The 18,292-nt window shown below is 39.0% G+C and overlaps 1 long non-coding RNA gene across 2 annotated transcripts in view; it reads left to right on the top strand.

Annotated features, from left to right (window-relative positions):
• Positions 1-13,822: 13,822 nt before the first annotated feature.
• LOC125616421 overlaps positions 13,823-18,292 on the top strand; it is a 56,714-nt gene continuing 52,244 nt past the window's right edge. Inside the window, exon 1 of one of the 2 annotated variants that reach the window (XR_007347048.1) lies at positions 13,823-17,483. This is a non-coding gene — a long non-coding RNA (uncharacterized LOC125616421). The remainder of the gene's footprint in view (positions 17,484-18,292) is intronic. The other variant, XR_007347049.1, reaches the window with a different exon arrangement.

Here is an 18,292-nt window from a genome sequence, read left to right as displayed (position 1 = left end):
TGGAAAAATCAGCACTCCTAAGCTAGACACCCCCTTACTAGTTTTTCACAAAATATGTGAACAAGGCCTCTGGCCTTGAGCTGGGGCTTCACAGAGATGGCTACATTTCTAAGATAAAGAAGTTACCAACTGGGCTCCATGGTAACAGCTGACAAGGGAAAAAAAGAAAGGAAAAAAAAAAAGGCTCTCCCCCTCCCAGATGTCCTTAAAAAGTTAACTTGCCCAGAACAGAGAAAAAAACAGAAACAAAAACTGCTTTTTATAAACTTCTGCAGACTGTGAACTTCTGAGCCCCTTCCCTTACATGTTGGGTACAAAATTCTGAAACTACCTAAACTTGGGGTTCAGGGGATTAATTGATTACAACAGAAGCAATGCCCTCTGAATCTGGTTGCAACCAAATAGGACTGTTTCCCTGTCTTCGGTGCTATCTTAGGTACCTTGCCTTGTCCGTCCCTACAACAGTATAATTCTATATACTTAAACATTGTTTATGTTTTCATAAAATGGACAACAGGTGTAATTAATTATGTAATGGTGCAGATGTTTCCCAGAGTGCTCTATCATGACGCAAGTTCATTTGAAGATCAAATAGGGGGGCATACAACCCAGTTCCGCCAGGAACCTGTATCCCTCACTTTAGCCATCCTATTAGGAATAGGAATTGCTGCAGGGGTGGGCACAGGAACCACTGCCCTAGTCCATGGGACACAACAAATGATCCAATCAGAAACAGCAATGGACCAAAACTTAAAGATATTAGAAACCTCCATCACAGCTTTGCAGGAATCTTTAACCTCGCTCTTTGAAGTTGTTTTACAGAACAGGTGAGGGTTGGACCTCCTCTTCATGAGAGAAGAGGGCCTTTGTGCTGCATTGAGGGAAGAATGTTGTTTTTATGCCGACCATACTGGAGTTGTAAAACAATCTATGAGTAAATTAAGAAGACACCTTGAAGAGCGTCAGTGAGAGAGAGAAGCCCAAAAAGGGTGCTATGAGTCTTGGTTCACACAGTCCCCCTGGTTAACCATGCTTTTATCAGCCCTGGCCGGTCCATTAAGAATCCTCATATTATTGCTAACTATAGGACCTTGCTTGCTCAACCATGTAGTTTCCTTTCTCCAAGCTCAAATTGGACAAGTTAAACTTATGGTAATCACACAACAATATACCCCACTAGCAGACATAGAATGTGACACCCCCCAACGATCACTTTTATGATTAAAAGTAGCCAGAAGAAGAAGTGGGGAATGAAAGGTTAATAAAATAGGTACTTGTCACTCCATTTTTGTGTATGCTTAACACAACACTGTTGAAATCTTAAGAACTGTTTGCTAATCTTGTTCCCAGAATGGGCTGTCCCCAACTGTGAACTGTTTGCTAATCTTGTTCCCAAAATGTGCTGTCCCCAACTGCCAAACTGCAGAATGTAACTTCCCTCCCTGCCCTCTCCAAGGAAAGTATATAAGCTCTGCTTAAGCTGTTCTCAGGGCTCTCTTTGCTCTATTCAAGTGAGCTCTGAGCCCCAGCATGCTGGATCCCCAATAAACCCTTTGCTGTTGCATGAGACAGTCTCTTGGTGGTCTCTTCCTCCGACGCTCGCCCGACCTTTACAGACTTACCAAAATTGAATAATAAACAGTATAAAAATATTTAAACAGACCAATAATAAACAATGAGGTTGAAGCAGTAATAAAAAATATCCCAACAAAGAAAAGCTCAGGTCCAGATAAATTTACTGCTGTATTCCAGACTTTTAAAAAAATAACTAACACTAATGCTCCTCAAACTATTTCCATTCAATAGGAACTTAAGGAGAACTTCCAATCTCATTCTCTGTATCAAGTATCATCCTGAGTCCAAAAACATATAAGAAACAACAACAACAAAAAGAAATAAAACTAAAGAAAAGTATCTTTATTTGAGCTCATAGTTTCAGAGGTTCAGTCCATATTTGGCCAGCTCTATTGCTCTGGGCCCAAGGTGAGGTAGAACATTATGGCATAAGAAATTGGTAAAGGAAAACTGCTCACTTCATGGTCCCAGGAAGTAAAGTGAAAAGGAAAAGAGATGGGAATAAGATACAATTCCCAAAGATATGTCCCCAGTGGCCCACCTCCTCTAGGCACACCACATCTGCCCAGTATACTAATCCAGGATTAGTCCAGTGATTAGGTCATAGTTCTCATTATCTAATCACTTCACCTCATAATATTCCTGCTTTGACACAGGATCTTTTGAGAAATACCTTTTATCCAAATTACCACATTATGTATGCAAAATACTCAATAAAATCCTGGCACACTGAATTTAACAACATTTTACAGAGATCATACATGATTGGTTTCATTCCAGGAATGAAAGAATGTTTTAACATATGTGAATCAATAAACATAATACAACACATAAATAGAAACAAGGGTAAGAGACACATGATCATCTCAATATGTTAATATGCTTGATGTTGCTCTAAAAGTCTCTCAGACTGTTCATTTTTTCTTATCCTTTTCTATTTCTGTTTTCCAGACTAAATAAATTCAATAGACCTGTCTTGAGTGTCACTATTTCCATTTATTCATGCTCAAATTTGTTGGAAACCATTTTAGTGAATATTCAAGTTTAGTTATTTTACTTTTCAGCTCTAGAATTTCTATTTTATTTCTTTCTAAATTCGTATCTTTATTGATATTGTTTTTGTAATTTCATTAAGTTTTTTGTGCATGTTTTTAATGCTTTAACAGACTATGGTAGTCTTTGTCTAGTAAGTCCAATATCTTTGTTTCTATTAATTTCTTCCCCCCATTGAATGAGACATATTACCTTGTTTAATTGCCTATATCAATATTTTTTTTGTCAAAAGACAGACTTTCTGAATAGTATTATGGGATCTATAGAAATTATATTCTTCCCACCATTGTTTGTGTAACTGTTGGATATTGTTATTTATCTGTTAATGACTCTTCTAAACTATTTTCTAGATTTTGTTTAGTTTCACATGTGGCCACTGAAATCTCTGTTCTATTATCTCAGTAGTCAGTAGCATTTTGAAAATTTTCTTAAATACTTAGAGTTAAACAAAGAAAAACATCCCCTGGTATTCCTAGATTGACTGTGTTAGGATTAATTTATAGTGCTTAGCCAGGCTACTTACAATTCTATCATAATTGTCATTTTCGGCTTGTGTGGCACCTAAATTCATCTAGAGAAGAAAGTTTAATTTCTTCTCATTTTCTGACTTTACTGATCATACAACATCCAAAGGAATGGTCTTGTCATACTTGATTCCTAATATTCAAAAGAGCATTTAAAACACCTTGGCTATGTGTATAGTTCAGTGTTAGGGAGCTTGCCTAGCATGCTCAAGACACAGGTTTGATTCTCACATCAACAGGAAAAACAATAGCTGGGTGTGGTACTCTGCTTGCAATACCAGCTACTCAGGAGGCTAAGGCAAGAGGATCACTTGAGAACACACAAGTTTGAGACTAGTCTGAGAAATGTAGTAAAATCCCATCTTAAAAATAAATATCCTGTGGGGAGGGGGGATGGTGGAGGATGGGAAAGGCAGCGGAGCACAACAGACACTAGTATGGCAATATGTAAATCAATGGATGTGTAACTGATGTGATTCTGCAATCTGTGTATGGGGTGAAGGTGGGAGTTCATAACCCACTTGAATCAAAGTGTGGAATATGATATGTCAAGAAATTTGTAATGTTTTGAACAACCAACAATAAAAAATTTAAAAAAAAAAAATAATAAATAAATAAATAAATATCCTACCTCCTACATATTTCTATTTCCCAGCTTCTTCCCCACCTCTTTTGGCCTGTTATTGTCTTTCCTGACAGTTTTCTCCTACCAAAGTTTGCTACAAGTCAATACTTTTGCCCTTAAATGTCTCACTAAAAAAATCTCAGGAAGCCACTCTTGCCCTAGGGATGCCCTAAATTAGGCAAAAGCAATGCCAACCCTTGTATAAGTCTTTTGAGGGAGCCCCAGGCAGGTCGAAACATACAAGCACAATTTATTTGAGGATAAGATCTGTATTGCTTCCTATGCCACCTGCAACTGCACCAGAAAGTTGAGCCTGCCATGTACATGGCTCTTGGTATTTCAGAGAGTAGGGGTTGTGGGAAGGTGATTTAAAGTGCCAGAATCCTATCTTGCTAAATATAGCCATTCCTTTTTGGTTTTATTTTCCCCTGGGTGTTGTAAGTTTTTAAGTAGATACAAGAGTTCTGCAAATGTTAATTCTTACTGTTTTTTTCCACCTTATTAGTTTTTTTCTGGACAGACGGATTTTTCTTAGAGCTACCCACTCTACCATATTTGTCCAATTCATCATGATGTCTCACAGAGCATGGTATAATTAATCCATGTTTCTGCTCAATTTGAGCAGAGAGGAAAGCCATGTTAAGTTGAGTGCTAATTATCGTGGAGCATGTTACTTCTGGAATGATTCATCCTACATCCAGAGCAAAAGGAATTTTTTGATCTTCTCCCAGTCACTCACTGTGCTGGACTCAAGGGTATTTAGTAGCCCTGATCCCAGAAGAAAGTAGCTGACTATTGAATAACATAAAGTGACAAATTTGTCTCAGCTGCACATACCTTTATTATTCTCTTTTTCCTTTTCTCTTTCTCTCATTCTGAGTTTGTTAAAATGCTTTTAACATTCTAGAGGAATCCAAGAGACAGTTTTTGATAAGGATATAAAGCATTCATATCATCTTTAATACTTAACAGTCATTTCATTCTATGTTTCAAACAACTTGACCCATACCCAATGTCAGGACAAAGCCAGGAAATAGACAAGGATAAATAGTATGTGGCCCTATCTTCACTTGGGACACAGGGAGTAGACATGATAAGGGTTCCAATTCAAAATATTCCATCCTGATGTAATTGTATGGAGGGGATTCACAGTAAAAAGAAGCAATGTACTATAATCCTGTTCATGACTTGTGTTCATTAGCAAGAGAAGTTGAGCAATTTCAACAGCATACATTTCTAAGTCATGGAGTACATGAACTCGTGGAGTTATTTTCTAATTTCAGTGCTTATTTTCTAAGCCAAGGCAGGCAACTCTGAAACTAAATGGATACCTAAACATTAGAGTGGCTTATTCACCATGTCTGATTAGACGAATTCACACTAGGTCCATATGAAAGACAATCACAGTACAGGAGACCCCTTTCCTAGAAAAGGAATCGAAACTGTCATGATCGATGCTCCAGTGTTGTATAAAGTTGGACTCATAATTATGAAATGGAAAAAAATTAGATTTATTGTTACAATTGCCCATAAGATCCATTTGGGAAGTTGGGACTTGCAAAGTAAAATAGTATATTTAGACATAGTAGAGTGCATACTGGATTTCTTTTCCTTCCATGAAGAAGTAGAATTAAAGTTGAACAAGATATATGGAAGAACTGTTTCACTGGGGTAGAACAAGACATTGATATTTGAGTTAAGAGAAACAAAAGAGGTTAGCTCAATAATCATCTGAGACATCTGAGCTACTTTCTACAGAATGGGTTTCAAATGGGAGAGAAGAAGAGCCCAATGATAGAATTGTGGTCTAAGTGAATTGAGATTGCAGAGATCAAGTTCAGGGAGGCTGAGGCAGCTATAATTTTGAGGAGAGAGAGAAGAAAGAAATTACACAGAGAAAACAATAAGAGAAAATTGAATAGATTTCCCTTTAAGTTTGTATTATTGCATGTACAGGGCTATCTCACCCCCTCCTGAACACACACACAAAGGCTAAGCAAAGAATCACCAAAGGTCTGTAAGCTAAACAATGAACAGAACTCATACAGGGATGAGAGTTTTCTAATTGCACCTAATGGGTAGAGACACCTTTTTGAATACCTGTAATGTTTAGTAGATAACCTCACAGAAACCTTCCTAGTGATGATAAACCATTAAAGAAAAAAACAAGTGTTGAAGAAAACTGCCAACAGTTTAATAGACTTATCAAAATGTAATTTATGTGCTGTGTTCTTTGCTCATTTATATTGTGCAAGTTGGCAGTTTTTCAAAATGCTTAACATAGGATTGCCATATATTTAGCAATTCCATATTTAACTATACACACAAGAGAATTGACAACACATGTCAACTCAAAAACTTGAACACAAGTGTTCGTAGCGGCATTACTCATAATTCCTAAAACATAAAAAGAATCCAAATGCCTTTAATGAATGTAGTATATATACAAAATGTATAAACAACATGTGGCATATATACAAAATGGAATATTACTTGACAATAACAAGGAATGAAATATTGATTTATGCTACAACATGAACAACCCTTGAAAATTTTATGCTAAGAGAAAAAAGCCCATAACAAAAGAATACATATTACATGATTTAATGTATGTGGAATATCACTAGATAAATGTCCGGAGATCCACAGTAGCCTCAGACTGTGAAGAGACTTGTGGAGAAATGGAGAATGACTGCTAATTTTGAGAGACAAATATTCCAAAATTCTATTGTAATTGTTGCATAATTCCATGAATATACTAAAAAAGCCCATGCTTTACATTCTAAATGAGTGAATTTTGTGCTTTTTGAATTATTGCAATAAAGCTTGTTTTTTTTTCATTAATTTTATTTTTATTTTTTTAGGGGGTGAGGTGGGGTGCAGAGTATTGAATCCAGGGCCTCATGCATGCTAAACATGTGTGCTACTACTGAGTTACACTCTTGTATTGCTCATTCACTTGTGTGTATACCTAAGCATGAAATTGCTGAACATATGTTACCCTATGTTTGGTATTTTAAAGGGCATAAAAATTGATTCTATATTCAACTAAGTGAATTGTTAAAATGGCTAGAGAAATTTGAATGTATGTTATTGAGACTTAAAAATGCTGAATATTGACATGGAAACATGGAAAAATCTAGGTTGCTCCACTCAAATAATAAAATAAACTCAATAACAACATAAAAACAGCCATTTAAAAAAAGTATGTGTACTTTAACTTTGTTGAAATAAAAGACAAAAAAAAAGAAGTGTGTGTGTGTGTGTGTGTGTGTGTGTGTGTGAATCCATACATATGAAGGAATCTGGAAGGTCACAGAAGAATACACACTAAACTGTGGTTAATTGAGTAGTAGGAATATGATATTTGCATTTTCTTATTTTATCTTTTTTAAAAATTCTTTATTAGGTATACATACTTATAATAATAATTTTATTTATTTTTATGTTTAAGATTTGTCAAGTTTGTGCAAAATAGAATAAAGCAACAAATCTTCATATATCCATCATACTGCCTCAACAATTATGAGTATAGTCCATTCTGTTTCCTCTGAATCCCACCATTTGGAACCCCTTCTACTTCCTTGAAATATTTTAAAGCAAACCCAAACTTACTTTTAATTTAAAAATTATTGTCAACCTGATACTTAATTAATTTATATAAATTTGTGGAGGAAAGCTTATTAGGGTGCACATCAAATTACAATTGAAAATGAATTAGATATGCGATATACTCTGGTGGATCTTTTGTGATAAAAAATATTCATATATTGCTTGCAGAATGTTTTTAAACATGAAAAATAAAATAATTTTAAGAAAAGAAACATCCTTCCCTATATATTGGAAACATAAGTATTTTCTAGTAAAGGTCATGTAAAATAATTGAAGGAGCAATGATCTAGAAATCAGGTAGCACACGTTCTACTTTTACTTCTGAGTCATTGTTTGTAATTGCTTATAAGGACAAGCACATCATTCACTCATTTCTATAATAACTTTGACCACATACTATATGTCTGCCATCATACTCATTGCTGGAGATTCAGCTGGGCCTCATTTCCATATTAGTCAGGACTCTTGCTGGGAAGCAAAGATAATGCCAGCTCAAACTAGCTAAATCAAACAAACAAACAAACAAAATGTAATGGCATACACAACCAGGGAATGTAAGGATGGACTTGCATTCAGTTGCATCCAGATTCAAGTGGAAATAGTCTCATTAGCACTCAGCCCTCCTGTCTCTTCACCCATCCTCAGCTCTGCAGCTCTTCTTTCCTCTCTGTGAACTTCCCTTTGCTGCAGGTTCTCTCAATATGGAGACTCATTGCCTCTCCATGGATTATATTCTCATTGTGTCTGAGTAATGTCTTTACTCTTCTAGGTCCGTTCCAATCCCAAATCCATATTCTTTTGCTTAACACCCAATTAGTGTGCATGAAGCAGCAAACACAAAAGCTGGCTACACATTAACTACATAGCAAGTGTTCTTTCCAGTCACCATCTATCTATAAGGATGCATTTCTTTTATTTAACAACCATGTTATTCTTTTGCTTTATTTCATATTTTTTTAAAACTTATTTTTCTATTTTGATTTTAATCTATCTTCTGCCTTCTGAGGTCATGGTTTGGGAAATATCTCTGGGCCATTTACTAATGAATATATTATGGGCTGATTTCCAATTCATCTTCGTTGGATGCATCTCTGTTGTATCCAGGAAATAAACATGGAGTTACTTTGCAAGTCCAACCCATACTATTCATGTCCAGCAATGAGAGAGAAGATATAATTCTTTCATAAATTATCATTTCAGGAAAAATATGCCTATGGTTCCCCACCTCTATCTTGCAGTATAACTTGCAGTTTCTCTATTATCCAAAGAAAAGTTGTAGCAATTGTACAGTTCTTTTTTATTTTTCAGGAGCAATACAAACATCTCTCTGTCTTCTCTCTTCTTAAAGTCAATGAGGTATTTCAGGAAGAGCCAAACTTAAAAGGCAGTTTAAAATCCTTTTTATTGTATATTAGTAGGGGTTGAGTCCAAATTTTCACAATTATTAATGAAGAGAGTAATAAGAACTGCTCCACAATGTAGTTGAGACAATTATAGGGACTAAGGTTTGCAAACTACTAACAATGCCTTGGTAAAAGTAGATACTTGATAAACACAAGTCACCTTTCCTCTTCAAACAGCATAGCAATTTTAGATATCTTTGTCTCACTTTACTTATTATATAGTTTTTATTTCTCTTATCTCACCTAGTCATTCATAAATCTCTTGAGCTTATGAATCATGCTTTGTTTCTTTTTATTGCCCATGGAGCTGACCTAAATTATTTTCATAGAAAAGAGCCCTGACAATTAATTTGTAGCTGAAAAACAGATAATAACTTGGATCGATACTCCTATCACAAAACTATAGGTAAAATATATTGATGATGCAAATATCTAGTAGCCTTTTAATGTGTCAGACTGTGTTGTGTGAATTCCATTTGTTCTCCAGTTTAATCTAGCATTGTGAACCTAAGTATGCAGTTATCTAAATTAGCAAAAGAGGAAACTGAGATTTATAGATGTTAAGAGCTCATTTCATAATCATTCAGGTAGTGTGTTGTAGAGCTTGTCCTCAAGTCCAGATCTTGTCACCCAGCTCCTCTGATCCAATTAGACCACTGTACATCACTCACAGTCCATGTAGGACATGGCCTAAAGTCATTTATATCTCTCAATGTGGTGAAGTTTTGGAAGGATGAAAATATCAAGCTAAGCCATGAGGAGATTTTGAGAGTCCACACTGCATGGTGAATATTTACACTATTATGGGAACACTGATAAAGTCAGGCTGAGGGAAAATCTAGCTTGTATAAATTCCTCTCCAGCTATAGATCCCAGACATCAGTGAGCAAGCAGCCTCCTTGCCCCCAGACTTAGTGGTGCCCATTGCTGGCTCTTTCCTCCTTGGAGGATCCTCTCCATATTATGGCCCCAGTTCTGGTCCATATTTTGGATGTTTAGTTTTGAGTTTCAGTTCTGTGCTCCAGAAGGATACCTCCTTATCTACTTTCTACTGCACACTGATGTCTCAGAAAACTGTTCAGTTCCTCACTTGCCAGGTAGTATAGTCTAGGCCACAGTTTTTATGGGAAGTGATATGAAGCCGACTTTCCTATATTTATTTGGCAAAATAGCATCATGCCTCATTCTTGATACCTCAAATGTAACAGCATGCATATTCCTGCAATGAGAAACCCTTCTTGATTCATTAACATTGTTTTTTCTGCTGTACTGACCTTTAGTTTTTCTTTTTTTCCATACCAAATTGGGTCATTGCAAGCCCAGACAGTGGTATGGGGGTACAGTCAGGTCTAGGGTTGCAAAACAAGAGTGCTCCCTAAAGTGCTTGGTGAAGATGTTGGATCTTCCAGGCACAGAATATACCAACTTAAGAAAGCAAAAGTGTACTTGAGGCCATCTACCAGGAATGAGCATGGTACAAACTGAAGCAAGAATGTGAAACCAGATTATGTGAGTGGAGAATCAGGTCAGAGCATCATGACTCTGGGAGACAGTCATGAAGAAACCTTAGATGTAGCCACAGTGGGTTAGACTGGTAAAGATCAACCCTGCCATTTATTAATGAACACATTAAATGTTCTACCTCTCCAAAGATATCTGTGGTATTCATTCTTATACACCTTTTAAAGATTGGAAATTTGAGATTTAAGGGAATTAGGTATTTTATCTAATGTCCTAGAGCTGATGAGTGACAGAGATTTATAGGTAGTTTTTTTCTGATTCCAGAACAAATTTATATATTGGAAGGTAATTCTCCAATATTACCCCTAGAAGCCAATTTGATGTCCAAACCTAAGGAGCTCATGGGGCAATATCTTACTAATATATTGTCCAGTTGAGTGTATGTGTATATATATTTTTTTCTTTTCTTTTTTTTTCTTTCTTTTTTGCAATCATTCTGCTTAGGTGCCTGAGGTCTTGAATGGCCAAGGGAGATAGAGCTAGAATCTACGTATAAAGGGTTGCAACACATGTCTTGACCTGGGTTTAGATGTTCTAGTTAGGGCTCCTTGATTCTTACAAATAGCCATCAACTACCCTATCCCCCAATTTCTTGTTATTTTACTCCCCTTATCAGATTTGTCTCTCATGCCCTCATAACATGTCTGCAATGATTTGAGAAGATTCATGTGCTTTTCTATGTCCCTCCCAGCTTGTAGTTCCACAGGGCATGTTCTAAAAATAAAATAAACTGATTCTGAAGTAGGAGTGTTCATGAGCTCATAGCTAAGCTTCTGGGGAGCTCCAGGCAGTCAATGACACGATTGCAGAGACCTGCCTCTATTCCTTATCAGAATCCGGATCTCCTTGCTTAACCTGTACAAACTACAACCTGGCTCTCTAACACTGTATGACTTGTTCAGGGTCTCTGGACCCCCATTTTTTATTAAAAATAACATAAATATTTAGTGAGCATAAAAGCAGATTAGGTTCAAATACTCCCTAGAACCCTGATTGTGGTGACTTGGGAACCATTAGTGAATCATTTGGGGCAGGAGGTTGTTGAGAAGAGAAGTTATGTATGCATGGAAAGTTGGCAGTTCTGGACAGACATTATGGAGAAGTCAATTGTGATCACATGGGAACATTAGAACAACCAGAGCTATTCAAAGATAAAATGGAACCACTTTGGGAGGGAACGTCTCTAATCAGTGGGGGCGAGTTTGGAGGCACACCTGAAATTATTAGGACATGGCTTGTGTCCTGAAAATCTGGCCCCCAGGCAGGCATAGATATCAATGACAGATGGGCAGTGTCAGAGAAAACACCAGACTCAGGTGAGGATAGGATCCTGGAAAATAACTAGTCTGTATGCCTGACTATGAAGATAGCCATCAGTCTAATACTATCCTTTCTGTGGGGCCATTCCTTGTCTAGACTGGTATTAGAGGAAGGTGGTGATAGTTCTCCAGCATTGGGAATCTGGATGATGGTATTAATCCCTCTTAGCAGGGAGCAAAAGACCAAATTAAACAAGACTGGATATTTGATAGCAGCTAAAGGATTAGACCTAGCTTCACTTTCTCAGTAGAGTGCTCAGTCAAGTCACAGACTTAACCAAGGTGGGTTCTGAGGTCCAGGTAAAAATCCAGAGTTCTGGGGAACCAGAATGATGATGTGCTCTAGACACAAATAATAAGGGGGAACGTTGGAACGAGTGTTGTGGGCAGGTAGGACTCTTTTGCACGGGCTTCCTCCATGGACATGAATTTCCTCTGGGAGGCCACTGAGACCCTGAGGAGGAAGAGCCTGAGTGTCTGCACCAAGTGAGGTCAGGTGAACAGGAGATGACTGTTCAAGCAAGGGATGGGTGAGTACACTGTACTTCTCCTTCAGTTCTGAGAAAACAGCATCCCAAGGCCTGAAAGACTCCTAATCAGTCAGGGGTGTGTTCAATCCACTTAGTGGTATTTATCTTGGGTCCAAAGTAGTGATTATCACAATTTAGTTTGGGTCAGAATGACCTGGAGCATTTTTAAAAATATAGATGGCTGAATCACACCCCCAGAGTTTCTCTTTCAAAGCTCCAGGGGATGCTGCTGCTGGTGGTCCAGCAAGAACACTTTGTGTTGCATTGTTCTAAAGTAATATAGGTAAAGTCTACCTGGTAAAATGACACTTGATTTCCTTGATCCAACAAAAGTAGCACCTTCTTGTTTTTTTTAAATTAATTTTTAAATTTATATATGACAGTGAAATGTATTACAATTCTTATTACACATATAGACCACAATTTTTCCTATCTCTGGTTATATATAGAGTATATCCACACCAATTTGTGTCTTCATACATACCTTCTTGGTTTTAATTGCCATTCCAAGAACTAGAAATATCCTAACCAATGAGATACTGTTCCTAATGTCAAGTGGCTTATAGTCTAGAGATACATGAATGGGTAGTAAAATAGAATTACTAAAACAGGGATTCTAATAGGACACTGAACAAGTAAGTTTGTGAGTGCTGACACATGCTATCTGGGGGAAATGTAGAGAAAGTTTTCTGCAGTATGTGACCCTGAGACCAGATGATGGCTTTTAGAGTCAGGGAACACTGAGTTAACTCTAAGTTCTAACACTTGGTGGTTGATTGACCTCAGGCAATTATTTATGTTCTTTAAGCTTCAGCTTCCTCTTCAACCAAATTATCTTTATTCACTCAACAACCTGACATGAACATGTTCGAGGCATGAGGTCACAAAGTCAGTTCTCCAGAAATCTGAACCAATAGGGAATATATATATATATAGAAAGAAGTTAAATCCTAGGGATTGATGTTATACAATAATAGAGAATGAGAAAGTCTCACTATCTGCCATCTGCAAGCTGGAGACCTGTGAAACTTAATGTAATTTACCCTGTCCAAATTGAAGGCCCAGGAACCAGGAGCACTGGTCAGGAGAAGATGGCTGTCCCAGCCCAAATAGAGATCAAATTCTTCCTTCTTCCTACTTTTTGTTCTATTCATGCCCTCTATGGATTAGAAGACGAACATCTGCATTGGTGAGTGTGATCTCCTTTTCTCAGTCTACAAATTCAAACGCTGATCTCCTCCAGAAACATTCTCACAGGCACACCCACAATGTGTTACTAGCTATCAGAGTATCCCTTAACACAGAGTGATGCATGAAATCGACTGTTGTACCCAACATGCTGTCTCTGTTCTCAAGTAGCTCACACTCTGTCAATGCCAGTGGGATTGGAGACAGGATATTACTATGCAGACATATTAAAATGAGCTATGACAAATTAAAGAGAGTGAAAAGTGGCGGGGGGAGTGGTAAGAGAGGGTGTAATGGATAGGATGGCTTTAGATTTTAAGGAGGATTGCTCTGAAGGCCTGAGGAGGTAGTATTTGAACTGGGAATCTGTATAAGGAGGAAAAGGCTGTGTTCTGTGTCATGGGATAAATATTTGAATAGATCTGTGCATGAAATAACTTTGATAGTAAACCATCAATAAAATGTGTTCATTAAAAACTTTCTTAGTATCTTGACTATTTTGTTGTTATTATTATATTGATTACAATTATTATATTGCCAGAAAGCAAATATGTAAACAAAAGCCCAGAGGAAATGGCCTCCAATTTTGGAAAGGGACATGGATTAGTAGCAGTGATGCAGACAGCATTTGGGGAGTTGTGACTCATGATATTTTGAGAGCCCGGTAACGGATCTTATGGGTCAGGCAGACCTGGGTGTTGTCCTCAGAAGCCACTGAAAAAATTTTGGTAGCAGTGGGCATGCTTGTCTTTTAGGAAAAGTACCAGCCAGTTTTCTTGCCCTCTTCTACAAACAGCACTGGAGGTGAGGAGGGCGAGTGAAAGTGAGCAAGGGGGAAAGGCCCCAGGATGGAAAGGTGGAGCTGTTAATGACAGAGATATTTATGAATAACACAAACAGAATGAAGGTAGGTATTGATTGGATTTGGAGGGCGAAGGGGCTGGGGCAGTGAAAGAATAGAGCATGCCTCTTCCGCACCTCCCATGCCCTGAGGAAGACCACTGAGGCAGGGTTTGGTGAACCTGCTGCAGATGTGGAGCAGGAGACTTGCCATGCAGTATCCTTTTCTGTCAAATGGGATATTTTCTTGCCTTAAGTAGAAGTGCAATCTGAGAATTGAGTCAGATGACAGGTATGAAAAGCACTTTGGAAATTGTAAAACATTTTTCAAATGTGAGGTGCTATTTTTATTACCCTCAGTTTCCCTGTATAGAATGTGACCCAATAACTGAATGACAGTGTTCTGGAGGGGCTGCTGAAGGAGGAGATGGGAGGCTCTGGGCTTCTCCTGCCCAGGGCTCTGCAGAAGGCCTGAGCAAGCCTCCCAGGGGACCACTTTTTCCAACAATGTCCTTAATGTATCTCTCATTTAAGATGATTTGCTAGACAAAGCTGTGTACATCATCAGAGGAGAGGCAGGCAGCCTCAGATGATTCAGTGGCTGGAAGGAAATAATCCCCATCGATTATAATGGGAGCTAAGACAGCAACGACATGATTACCATCCATCCTTCCATTATTAAGCTGCACAGGGCAGCTGTCTCCTGATGCATAGACGCTCCCAGCAGGGGCATTCTCTGGGCAGAGCATTAACAAGAACTTAAGATAAATTCCTCCTCATTGGGCTTTGCAAATGAAAACCTATTTAGGGGTAGGCTGGGCCTGCTGTGGAAGTCATTGCACTTGTAGCTGATTTCCTTCTTTACTTTCTTCTCTTTTGATTTCCCCTCCTCCTTCCAAGCATCTGCTTTCCCTATCTCTTACTGTAAAATCAGAAAGGAATCCCTGAGGTATGCATCTAATGCATTTGGAGCTTAGCACTTTACCCAAGGGAGCCTTCTGTAGGAACACCAAGCACCACATGCAGGTGGTGGGTGCTGCTGGTAAGAAGGGTGGGAAGCCTACAGTCATACTCCCACTTCTGTCCCTTGAAGTGTGACTGTGCAGGTTGATACTTGGCTCTTCCTATTGTTGCAGTAATGATGCATTTGCTTGTGTGTGGGCATGTGTGCAAACATGCACACATGTGTGTCCTGTAGTTGAGCAAGGGTTCCTGTCCTTTTATCCCAGATTGGGCTTCTGGAGGACTTTTTCTGAGTGCAGCAATTCTATGTACATGAATACCCTAAGGTTCCAAAGTAATGTACAAACACTGGAAAATTCACTTGCTGTGAAGGACTTTATATCAAGTCTTTTACAAGAGCCACAACAAAACAGCTCAAATCCTCCAATCCTAAATTCCATAAGTAGCTGTGGATCTGGTCAGTGTCTTATTCTTTCCTTGTCACAGTGATATGAACAGAACCTTGCCTATCCCAAACCAGACCAGCCTCTTGGAACTCACCTTCCACCATTTCATAAAACTGAAACCTTGAACCTTCTGGGAAGTCCTGGATCTCTGTGGGAACTGACCCTGAGCTGTGTTCCCTCTTCTCAGAGGTGCTTTGCCCCCCTCTCAGGGCCTCTGTTGGGTTAACTTGGCACCTTCCCCTCAGAGTTCATGTTATTTACCATGTAAGCCAGCATGCAATATAGCTTGCACTATTCCTGCAATAGCCATTGTCCTTGATCCAGCCTCTATACACAACTGGCATTTGCATTAGTTCAATAAATATTTACTGATGATTGATTACTGGGGATAGAAATGAAAATAAGAAAGCTCCTGACCAACCCTCAATATTCAGGAGAGAGAAACAAATACCATGCTACATTGCACCCTTTATACTCAATGACATTTGCATTTACTATATTCGTCCATCTCTGGAGAAGCCAAAAGAGTTTCTCCATCTGATACATAGTTCCTGGAATGTCGTTTTATTTCTGATTATGGTATTAATATCACAATCCTTACCATGCTCCCACAACATCTTCATTTTATAGCTGAGGAAACTGAGGCATATATTATTTAAATGGTGTGCCTAAGGTCAGACATTTAGAAAATGGCAAAGCTATAAATCAAATTTTTGTCTAATACCAAAAGTCTCATTCTTCACTCTGCCCTATCACCCTCCCTCTCTGATACCCTCCCTGTTTGGATTGGGGCATGCAAAAGAGTGGAGAGCAGTCCTTTTTAGGTCACCACCATGCAAAACTATTTCAACTTCTGCAATCAGGCCATCCCATCAGACATGTGACATGACAAGGGAACATTTCCTCGTTCAGAGTGGCATTAAAGGAAATGAAAGCCGACAGATCTTTGTTATGCACGAGAAAACAACATAAATGGGGAAATCTATGAACATCACCTCTATAAGTCTCTGGAAAATTTGCAGCAAAAACAAATGGGCCAGAATGTGAATAGATAATGTTTCACCAATGGGAACCTGGAAACCATGAGGCCAAGCTCACAGGAAAAATGATCCATTCTGTTCAGCATGAAATGAACTCTTTGGTGAAATAGAGGAGGGCAGCTTAACTACCTGTTTCCCAAACATAAGATCTATAGATCTGATTTTAACTTCTAGAAGGGGAAAGAATGCTTCAGCATATTTCTCCTGGCACATAGGCAAAGATGAGAAGGATTCTTCCACAGGCAAATGGGAGCCCTTTGACGGTGTCCCTGCAACTTAGCAGTGCTTGGAGATCAGAGTCCGCTCCACACTCATTAGGCTCTTGCTATAGGTGGACATGGAGAAATAAGGGCACCCTGAGGAATTAGAACATGGCAAAGGATAGTGCTGCTTAGAACAAGGGCTATTGGACAAGATACCATCCTTTCTGACAAGGAGATAGTTTCTAGTCGATTGAAGGAATGATTTGGTTCTCAGGGGATGTTAGTTTGTGATACACCAAAGGTTCCACGATTGCCCTACTGGGGCATATTATGAATTTCCCTGTTTCTAGTCTACTTGGGGATTTGTTCTGCTTCTCCCTAGAAAAGCTTCTTCTTCATGCAGATTCCACTGAACTTTTAGTGACAAACTAACAGTCCCACCCCTTTGCAACCACTGGGAAATGTGAATCATATGCACATTTTCAAGGAATCTAGTTTTCTATGCCTGGCATCCACCCTCACTTTATATCATAGTGCTTAATTTTCCAATAGTAATCTTCTGGAGAGAAATCTTTTTTTTTTTTTTCTTCATGGGATTCTATGATTTTCCAGGAGAAGCTCTGGATAGTCACCATGAAATGGTATGTTCCCGTCTCTTTAAAATATGTAAATAAAAATAACAGTGATAAGTTAACCTTTATGGAAGTTTTAAATGTACATACTGTGGAAATCATCTAATTCTCACGCATAAATCTATAAAGCAATCACTATAATACCCATTTTATAGATGCAGAAGCTGAATATCAGGAAGATGGCGGCGAGGGGAGTGCATTGCCCCCGTGTGCTGCTTCACTGTGTGGGAGTATGACAAGTCAGGACGGCTAAAGGATATCTTGTTAGGAATTTCCAGCAATAGTGGGGTGCTCCGGAACCTGGAGGAAGGATTACCATCGCACGAGGATCGGCTACGGGGACTCAAACGCGAGAGGTTTGTCGCACGGAGGGTAACACTGCTTATTCAGCAAATCGCCCCACGGCTAGAGTCTGCAGCGCGCGCTGGGAAACGAGGAGATAGCGACGCAGGGACACAGCGCTGCAGTTTCTACCAGCCGTGCAAGCACCGTACTCAGGGCTGAATTCTGGGTTCGAGACGGGGGAAGGAAGCGGTCCATCTCGGTTCTCCACACCAGTCAGACCACAGAGGAGGCCAGCAGCCACCATGTTGGAAAGCTGACGTCACCATACCTGTTTTCGACTGACCACAGCTCATTCAGCCATAGAACAGGTAATTTCAGGCTGCAATTCGCCTGCGGCTTGCAGACAGATTGCTAGGGTTCAGTGCCTGGGTGCTTCTTAGAACCTGATCTTATCGGAGCGAACACCGAGCGCGGGGCGGCCGAGTTCCGGCTCCCAGAACCGTCCCGGAACCGCCCTGGCCCAGGGCTGCGGA

Source organism: Marmota marmota, unplaced genomic scaffold (genome assembly GCF_001458135.2).
Source record: "Marmota marmota marmota unplaced genomic scaffold, marMar, whole genome shotgun sequence".
NCBI lineage: Eukaryota > Metazoa > Chordata > Mammalia > Rodentia > Sciuridae > Marmota > Marmota marmota.
The sequence above is the reverse complement of the archived record's forward strand: the minus strand, read 5'-3'. Positions and strand labels throughout refer to the sequence as shown.